The sequence below is a fragment of the Mytilus edulis genome, chromosome 13, assembly GCF_963676685.1.
Source record: "Mytilus edulis chromosome 13, xbMytEdul2.2, whole genome shotgun sequence".
Taxonomy (NCBI): Eukaryota; Metazoa; Mollusca; class Bivalvia; order Mytilida; family Mytilidae; genus Mytilus; species Mytilus edulis.
Genome location: NC_092356.1, coordinates 31524833 through 31535275, shown reverse-complemented (window position 1 = coordinate 31535275; position 10443 = coordinate 31524833). Strand labels below are relative to the sequence as shown.

Below are 10443 nucleotides of genomic sequence, written 5' to 3'. Positions count from 1 at the left end.
ATATAGATTTTTAATTCTTTTTATTTTTTAAAGAACGGATATTTATTACTGCATTGGATTTTTTTTTTGTTATTTTCTGGCAAAATTCTGAACTTTTTTGCTTGTTTAATTCTTCAAAAATAACAACGAACATTTTATGATTTCTTTTAAATAATGTCTCTTCAGTATATAACATTTCTGCTAATACGTAAGAAAAATATAATTAAAAAAAATGTTTCAATGATGAAACCCAAATAGGATTTGGATACTGTTATATAAGAATTGAATCCTTGTCCAGTTACGATAAATTAAACATGATCGAAACAATGATTACGAATGAAGATCAGGAAAGATGAAATGTTAACCAGTGTCGTAACTTATATATTTATATATCTGTATGCTGCAACATCCACATCGTCTAAAGAATTATACAACATTTTCTTTTCCCTGATTTTAAATGGATTTATTCACTTCTATTTAAACCTGGTTTTTTCCCGCAAAAATCATGAGCATAAGAAGAATAACATGATACAAATATGAGTTGGAACCTTTTCAGCAGCATTCTTATTGAACGCTTATGAAGACTTAAAAGCATCCAGTCGACAATATCTTGAACCTGTAAAACAAAAACAAAAATGTATGAGTCATAAAAAAAATGAAGACAACACATTATAATTTCATGCTTCCGAAAGCTCTTTTCTTGATTTACCTTTCTCATGAACGCTCAAAGGGAGACTTTAGGAATTATAGTCCTCAATGTTCTTTTCTTGATTTACCTTTCTCAGGAACGCTCAAAGGGAGACTTTTAGGAATTTTAGTCCTCAATGCTCTTTTCTTGATTTACCTTTCTTAGGAACGCTCAAAGGGAGACTTTTAGGAATTTTAGTCCTCAATGCTCTTCAACTTCGTAATTTATTTGGCCTTTTTAACTTTTTTGAATTCGAGCGTCACTGATGAGTTTTTTGTAGACGAAACGCGCGTGTGGCGTAAATATAAAATTTAAATCCTGGTATCTATGATGAGTTTATTATGTCTCCTGTTGTCTCCGAATTATTTTTTTAATCCGGAATGCACCTGGTATCTTCCGTCTCGACTTATTAATCCGGAATGCCCTTGGTATCTTCCGTCTCGAGTTATTGGACAGACACCTATACCGATTATCATAAAACCTCATTACAACAACATATGGTATAGTTACTCTGATAATATGTAAGAGCATGACATAAAAATAAAATTTCATTAATAAAATCTGAATTGTAATCTCATGTATTCAAATATTTCGACCTTATCCACTTTTTGATTTCAAACCTATTGAGATCTTATCATCAACATACATGTACATTGTTTTCTGTGCAATGCATGCCTTAAATTAAATGAGATAGCAAACATTTAAGAACCCCATTGCGACGCTATTTAAAAAAAATTATGAAAAATAGAAACTTACTGTATTATAAACTCTTGCTGCTGCTTTGCTTATGAATTTGATCTGTTCTGATGTAAATCTGATTGTTATTGCTACTGTTTTCCTAACATTCTCAATTTTAAGTTCCAGTCTAGTTTGTCCTAATGCTTTGACAATATCGTATAGTAGCTTAACAAAAATCTGCAAAAATATTTCGAATTTGAATTGCAGAACGTACATAAAACATTTATCGTTTGAATTGTTCTCGTCGTGAATATGGATTCCATATTTGTCATTTCACATTTAAAAAATAAAAAAAACATCAAAAATATATTTTCCAATCCAGTGGAATATAAATTAAGTTCATAAGTCCATTATTCTTTTTGAGCGTTTTTTTTTATTTCTCTAACGGAGATTGAAATTGAAATGATTGGTATTTGAAAAAAAAGACCCCAACAAATGTTTACACATGCCTGTCACAAGCTGAAACATATTCAGTTGTTGTCTTAAGTTTTATATTAATGTTTTTCATAGAAATAAGGAGATGTGGTATGATTGTCTATGATTGACTAGACAACGTTCCACAAGAGACCAAAAGACTCAGAAGTTAACAACTAGATCACCGTACGACATTCAACAATGAGTATAACCCATACGGAATAGTCAGCTAGCTATAAAAGGCTGTGAAATGACAAATGGAAAACAATTCAAACGAGAAAACTAACGGCCTGATTTATGTACAAAATAGTGAACGAAAAACAAATATGATATACAACAACAAACGACGACCACTGAATTACAGGCTCCTATTTTGTTTTGTGGAATAAGGTGTTGATGACAGTTTTTTTTAAATTCATATGTTTACCGATGAATTTGTTCTGATTATTTGCTGTTTTGTGTTGCTGTCTCATTTTATTCATCTCACAAATATTGGACGAAATGGCATATGCAGATTAGAGATCAGTTACTTTATCATTGAGGAACTTTTATTAGATATTTTTTTAAGTCAATGCATTTATTCATTTATATAATTACTTCTTCTTCATCATTCATTCATGGTTTTCCAAAGAGTATTAGCACCTTTCTAATGACGTGCTTTTCTTCTGGATCAAACTAAGTGTATCTAATGATTGGCTGGACTGTGAAGAAGAACAGCACATGTTTCTCAAGTGTTTGGTCAGACTTCTTAGGTTTTTATGCATGTCATAAAACCTTTTCTCATATTGACTCTGTCTTACAATATTTGAACTATCAAATGATTCTTTTGGAAAGATCGTACTGTAGATTTGTGATTTCTCTGTAAATAAAGGCAACAGTAGTATACCGCTGTTCAAACTCATAAATCCATGGACAAAAAACAAATTCGGGGTAACAAACTAAATCTGACGGAAACGCATAAATATAGGAGGAGAACAACGACACAACACTACAATGTAACTAACACATACAGAAACGGACCAAGCATCAGACAAAATCCCACGAGAATAACAAATATAACATCAAAACCAAATACATGAATTTGGGATAGACAAGTACCGTGACACGTCTTATCGCAATGTCAATTTACACTCAAAAAAGATGTCTAAGGTTATGATTACAGTATAATGTCAAGCAATCAATCTTTGTAGACAACTCTAATTTCTTACTTTTCTACAATACAGTTCAGATACTCAAATATGGCAATTTTCTCTAAATTTTCTTGTGAATTATTATGATTAAGTTTACATGCTTGATGTGGTTTTTTTTTTTACAGAACTCGTAAATTAACTTTTCCGTTTGTCAATATTTCTTATTTATATTTTCCGCCGTTTCAAACAGACACATATTAGAATACACATAAAATAAGATTATATTATCACTTTTGGATGTCTTTAGTAAAGCAACTTTTCCTCTTGCTTTCAAGATATCGAGGTCGTTTTCATGAAAATGTTTATTTATGCAGTCTTGTATCTTGACCATTACCTGGTGAGCATTTCCCGTTTCTGTCACTTCATCAAAATCTTTTTTCTAACTTTCTACGCACATCGCTGCAAAATATCATGTGGAGCATACAATATAAAAATAATGAGACGGTGGTATAATAACATTAATTTTTAAATTTTCTATAAAAGTAGTGCATTAGGATGTTCGATTTATCAGATTCATATCTTGCATAATCAAAAACGTCACAAACATAAATTATAGACCGATAGAAGTGCACAAGGAATGATAGAGCTGGTCACTGTTATAAATTATAAACCGCTAGAAGTGCACGAGGAAGGATAGTGTTTCAAGTTTGCAGACCGAATTCGGCTCAATACTAGTTTCATAGAGATAATAGGAAGATGTCAGTATCTGGAAGCCAATGAATTGTTCTATCTTGTCTGTTTTACACTACTACCATATTATATGGGGAGTTCCGATTGCAAATGCTTAAAGAACATGTATGTTTTTTTTATGTTGCCCCTTTGTTATAGATTCCAAATAAAACTGTCCATGATAAAAAAAAAATGGAGAATCAAGCCTTAGTGTTAAATCATTTTCATGAGAGAGGAACTGCTGTAATAATTTGATTATAAAAATGATAATGTGTGTAATGCTAAGTATACAAAAGACATAACTTTTGTTCTTAGTCTTACCTCAATAAATACTTGTGTTAAAGCTTTATAAACCAGTAATTTGTAGCAAGCACTCGTACATTTTGTTAATCTTTGTTGGTTAGAAGTTCGAGCATATAGTAACCTGGGTCATCAGGAGTAGTGACAGTAATCGTAACTTCCTTTCCCTGTATGATGTTTAAAATAGAGCATACCGTTATGCTAGTGTTATCTCTTTTCAAAATAATCCATTTGAATTGTAAAGATTGGCTTTGATTTTGAAACATTCGGGCTATTTATAACCGACTCGAAATTTTAATTTCAATCTATTATTCATTTCTAATTGAATGGCTCCATTTTTATATGTTGGAGTTATTAATCCACACATTCTCGCAAATGGTCCGGGTACTAATCCAACACATCCAGGATCGACAGCTAGTGGAACAGGGTCTGTGTAGGCTTCCTTACAAATCAAACTAAATTGAGAAATTGCCGTAAGAGGTTTGTGCAATTTTCCACCATAAAACACAGTTCTGTACGTTCCTTTGACAGGAAGTAAAACTTTGCATACCCAAGAGGTACCATTTCTAACTAGAAAAACAGATCTTTGGAAATAGTCATGGTCCTGTATATTTGAGTCTTTTCTTGTCTCACCGATTGATCCAAGAAGACTTAAATCATACCACAGAACTAGATCGTTCACAGATTGCTCAGTACCATGTAGTGTGATAGATACCTTCCCTTTTGTTGATGTTATTTTGTATTGTCGTCTGCTTGTCAATCGTAGGTCTGTTCCCCACCACGTATGGTAACATAACTCTTGTTTAATTAATTGCTTTTCAGTAATCGGATCGGGTATTAGTTGCCAGTTAGTATCATCAGGGAAGAATTCGTAGATGAACTGCTCTGGCTTTGGGTTAATGTAATAATCTAGGAAAGAGGTTTTGAAAATTTCAACATCGCTCGTATTCAAGTCCTCATTTTTAGACTTGAACCATCCTTGTGGGAATTTTCCAGAAAGAGCACGACAGATGCGATAAGGATGAACAATTTGCCACGTTTCATTGACATTTACTGCCGCCCATTCTGATGATGCCACATTGTCCAAACCATCAGTTTTGTAGACACCTTTTATTTTGAAACATTTTATGCCAGCAGACCTATATAAAATATAATTTACTGAAAACATCCCGTCATTGTGTTATTGTACTATGGTAAATTTGTGTATTCTTGTCTTTAATTCTTGCTAATATGCTTGGTCTATATGCCATTTTGTGCTTCTTTGTTACATGTTTGTTTGTTTTTATAGTGATTAAGATTATAAGAAATGTTGACTGCTGTAACCCCATTTTGACATTTTTACCTATTATGTCTGTTTGTTTTGTTCACACTTCGTTGTCAATATAACGGAATTTGATGCGACTGTCATACCAATGGGAACAAACTGTGCCCCTCTACTTGCTGACTTGTTTCTTTATTATTATGAGGCTGACTTCATGCAGGAACTTCTTAGGAAGAAAGATAAGAAGTTAGCAATATCCTTTAACTCTACTTTCCGCTATATAGATGACGTTCTTTCACTAAACAATTCAAAATTTGGTGACTATGTGGAACGCATCTATCCCATCGAATTGGAGATAAAGGATACTACAGATACAGTTAAGTCAGCTTCATATCTTGACTTACATCTAGAAATTGACAATGAGGGTCGGTTGAAGACAAAACTTTACGACAAAAGAGATGATTTCAGCTTTCCAATTGTGAACTTTCCATTTCTAAGTAGCAACATTCCAGCAGCACCTGCATACGGGGTATATATCTCTCAATTGATACGATATTCCCGTGCTTGCATTTCCTATCATGATTTTCTTGATAGAGGGTTACTGCTCACAAGGAAGCTATTAAATCAAGAGTTCCAAATGGTGAAGTTGAAATCATCCCTTCGTAAATTTTACGGACGCCATCACGAGTTGGTTGACCGTTATGGAATAACCATTTCACAAATGATATCGGATATGTTCCTCACGTCGTAACTACAATCCCCTTCCCTTTCATGAATTTGACCTACCGAATTAGACTATTTACCGGATTTGTAATCACATAAGCAACACGACGGGTGCCGCATGTGGAGCAGGATCTGCTTACCCTTCCGGAGCACCTGAGATCACCCCTAGTTTTTGGTGGGGTTCGTGTTGTTTATTCTTTAGTTTTCTATGTTGTGTCATGTGTACTATTGTTTTTCTGTTTGTCTTTTTCATTTTTAGCCATGGCGTTGTCAGTTTGTTTTAGATTTATGAGTTTGACTGTCCCTTTGGTATCTTTCGTCCCTCTTTCATACAAGAGAAACGTTTAGCTAGCTTTAAAACCAGGTTTAATTCACCATTTTCTACATAAGAAAATGCATGTACCAAGTCAGGAATATGACAATTGTTATCCATTCGTTTGATGTGTTTGAGCTTTTGATTTTGCCATTTGATTAGGGACTTCCCTTTTTGAATTTTCCTCGTTGTTTAGTATTTTTGTGATTTTACTTTTTACTAAGCACATGCATATATTGTATAACTTTGTTTGCGAAGTTGAGTTGCTGTCTCATAAAAGTACCGTACTCTTCATCTCGTGTTGTCACTTATTTCTTTATACTTTAAATGTGAACATTAGCAATCAGACTGTCCCATTTCTCTATTGCTCTTTTTGTTTAAATTTGAAAATTAAGTGTTCGACTAAGTGATTTTTCATTTACAATATGATTTTTCTCAGACCGCATCTTTTCCATTTATTTTATTCTAAAAATTACTGATAATAAAATTAGTTTATTTAGTTCAAATAACCAATTGCAAATTTGATAGTAAACTATTTATACTTACCAACAAAGCAGTATAAATATTGAATTGTAGATATTCAAATTTTTCTTTAGTAACTTCAAATACTCATCTGGTGTTCTGCTGTCATTCTCTTTCAGATCCTGCAGAGGTAACGCCTCGGCATCTGGAATATTTAATCCCCCAAGCCATATTAAAAAGGAGCGGATGAGCAGCTGATGTTTGTCCTTTTTATCTTCCAAGGATCTTTCAAAATATCCCAGTAGATTCTTGAAACTTTTAAGGAATGACTTTGGAACCTGAAAAAGTATGAAGTCAAAATATATACTTATGATTCGATATGGACTGTATCTTAACTTATTCCAAAACGTATTTGGGTTTCATGATTTCAAATAATATATGATTTCAAAGGATTTGAGCTGAACGTTCCTTCTTAACGTTATACAGGAACACTTGATGTGCTCTTTCAAATAATTATTATATGTGCTTTGAATCACTTATCCTTACTTATTACCTGTATGCTGGCTTTTCTGTTACCGGTTTTGCCCGTCACATCTGTTTCCATGTTCCATTGATTTGAAATGTATGTGTGTGTGTGTGCATGTGTTGTGAATCTTTTGACTGTTATTGATCTACATACCTGTTTTGCATGACTGTCGAGATCCTGTACTGTTTCAATACTTTAAGAATTGTTGTCATCGTCCTAAAACAGTTAATTCAAATACTTCAAATTTTCAATTTGTGTTGGTAATATTATGACAAGTTCCTTCGATTTATATCGTACATAATTAATGATCTTCACAGTCATTTAAGTCATTCTTTATTGTTTACATTTTGCGTGCTGAATGCAGGGTAAACAATCCTTTTTATTTATTTATTTGAAAGAGACAGTTATCTCTAATTTCCTTTTCTAAATTATGAGGTTGTGAATGGGGGTTGTCGAGAATAATGGGCAAAAAATATAAAGAGTAGAGAAAAAAATAGATCAAACAATTAAAGAATATTAAATAATGAAGTGCTTAAATAAAAATAATAGAGAATAACGGGTAAAAAGTATGATAATTATATAGGGAAAACTTGCATAAAAAAATAAAGAATACAGATTTGAAAGACTCCCATCCATACCATTTCATTGTACTTATTTGAACCAAAATGCATCTTGTACACTGCACAGTCTCCAGAAAATCAGAAGTGACGAATTTTATCTCATAAACATGTATCTTGGAATTACAAAATAATTGACAACATGATAAAACACAATTTTTATCAGAGAATTTAAACACAATGGTGCCACTAGTGTAACAGGAAATGCTAACATTTCCGGTGCATTACATCCCATCCCCATTTTCAGATGGGTTAGTTTTTCTCATTCTTTAGTTTTCTATGTCTCGTGTTTATTGACTTGTTTGCCTGCTCGTTTTTCTTCTTTCTGTCATAGTTTATGTCTGTCTTTCTTTTTACTTTCGGTTTTTTATCTGACCAATTTTTTATCTTCTCGGATTTTTTTTCAATTTGGTACTTTTTCGTGCTTATACATTTTGTACATGTAGTTTACCGTTTCTAGTACAGCTTAACAGTGGATTAATTTTTAAGCATTACATGCAAGAACAGAGCATAATGACATAATCATAAAAAAAATAATAAGATGTTATAACAGCGAATTATAATAATATCGTTTCTCGTCAACCGAAAAAGTATCTATATCGGTGTCATCATATTCAGCCTCAGAATCATCATTATTGTCAGAAGAAATAACAATGTCAACAATTTTAAATGAGGGCAACAACGCTTCATCTAGCATACTAGCACACATACCCATTTTATATGGTAAACTGTTTATACAGTTACATGTATCGTAGATATTTTCTTAATAATGGACCCATTAGATAGCTCTACTATATCAATGCTACCTATCTTAATCACGCCTCAATGTCCGAAATCGCTCCTATACAGACAGAATTTTATAAAACAACATTTTATTTTATGACATGAAAAGAAATACCTGTTAAACAAATAAGCCATAATTTTCTGGTCATATTTTAACAAAGGATGTTTATTAAAATGCTAATTATTTGGCACTGTTTCTTATATTACTACACCTTTAAGTTATAAGTTTTAAAATAAATTAAGTTTTAGTGAATTTCACAGCTATTATAAAATCATTTTTATTTAAAAAAAATTAGATTTATTGAACCTTCGAATTCTTTGCGCTTTTTACTAAAAGTTAGGATTTTAATGATTTTTGGTTAACAAGACTATAGATGATATGGCTACCGTTCGTATTGCCGGATGTCCGGTGAGTTGTGTCGAATGTTCACTTTCGTTCTGTTGGGCTGACTTAATGGCTACTTTCTCTTCTCAAAGGAAGATTTAGCTTTGCTCTTCATCAATATCATCTGACGACTGGACCATATATTAAACATATTTCAGATCATACTTGATGGTAACAAGAAGGTTACATAAATAGGCTAAATAGAAAAATAACATAGGCCAAAACAGATTCTTCTTTTATCTATATTTAAGTCTCAGAGTTACTTTATTCTAAATGGCACGTAGAGTAAAGTCAAGTCTAATCTTAGAAGAGAAAATTCAGTGAAATTGGGACAAGATTTGACAAATGCTACATCGCGGTAAAATTTGAGGCTTTTGAAAAATATCACTCATTTAAGACAGAAAAAACGTCCAAACAAATAACACGACAAAATTTTGAAAAATCTAAAACATGACGATAAAGCGTGCTCTATTATGTGGCACTGATTTAGCGAATTTCCATCAGTTCGGTTTCATATGATCTTCTGACAATCCATTAATCATGGACATCTAGAAACTTGTTGATATTACTCATATCGGTCTTTTATTGTTACTATACGGTATGGGTTTTGCTTATTATTCAAGGCCATACGATGACCGCAGTTGTCTATATCATTATTGTACTGTTTTGTTTTCAAGGTTTGTACCAATAAGCAATCATATCACATTTTCTTGTTGATTTTGATTTTGATTTTAAAGTTGTTTAAACATGGTGCAGTGAAATTATTATTATCATAAAAAGTAACACCGATTACCATTTTGTTTTGAATATTTTTTTTCAAACAGAGCATTTTTTTTTAATTTCCTTTGATTTTTTTTTATCAATTTTTTATTTGGCAATTTTAATTTTGATGTTTTTTTTGTTTTTTTTTAATTCTTAAATTTTCTTAAATTTTTCTTCATAATCATCATAAATGTACGTACTTTCTTAATAGCGTTAAGGGTTTCAGGTTTTGTATTCGAAACTGCATCTATTTCATCTACAGAAAACATTACTGAGTCAGTTTCAGCTGTGACAATGACATCTTCTACTTCTGTACTCGGTGAAAGACATTGGTCTAACATACTAACAGTACTACCCATTTTTGATACTTTATGACACGAGATCTTTCATTTTTTAGGCGTAAACCTGTTAAAAATTATACACAGTCTGATTTACTGTAAGACGTATAAATTCAATTGAAGGATATTTTTGTCTTCATTCATTTATAACCGTTCATGAACGATCTTTGTTCTGATTAAAAACACAGTGTGTAAGTCCATATGTTTGCCTCTTCAGTGAAATTGGGACAAGATTTGACAAATGCTACATCGCGGTAAAAATTGAGGCTTTTGAAAAATATCACTCATTTAAGAC

General features: G+C 32.2%; 2 long non-coding RNA genes across 2 annotated transcripts; both read right to left on the bottom strand.

Moving 5' to 3' along the window:
* Positions 1 to 2320: 2320 nt before the first annotated feature.
* Positions 2321 to 5369, bottom strand: LOC139501712 (uncharacterized). The gene is made up of 3 exons (XR_011658638.1): positions 4000 to 5369; positions 3241 to 3408; positions 2321 to 2678 (listed from the first exon to the last, which is right to left on the bottom strand). It is a non-coding gene; the product is annotated as an uncharacterized lncRNA (long non-coding RNA).
* A 1234-nt stretch (positions 5370 to 6603) lies between these two features.
* Positions 6604 to 8186, bottom strand: LOC139501711 (uncharacterized). The gene is made up of 2 exons (XR_011658637.1): positions 7417 to 8186; positions 6604 to 7075 (listed from the first exon to the last, which is right to left on the bottom strand). It is a non-coding gene; the product is annotated as an uncharacterized lncRNA (long non-coding RNA).
* Positions 8187 to 10443: the final 2257 nt, after the last annotated feature.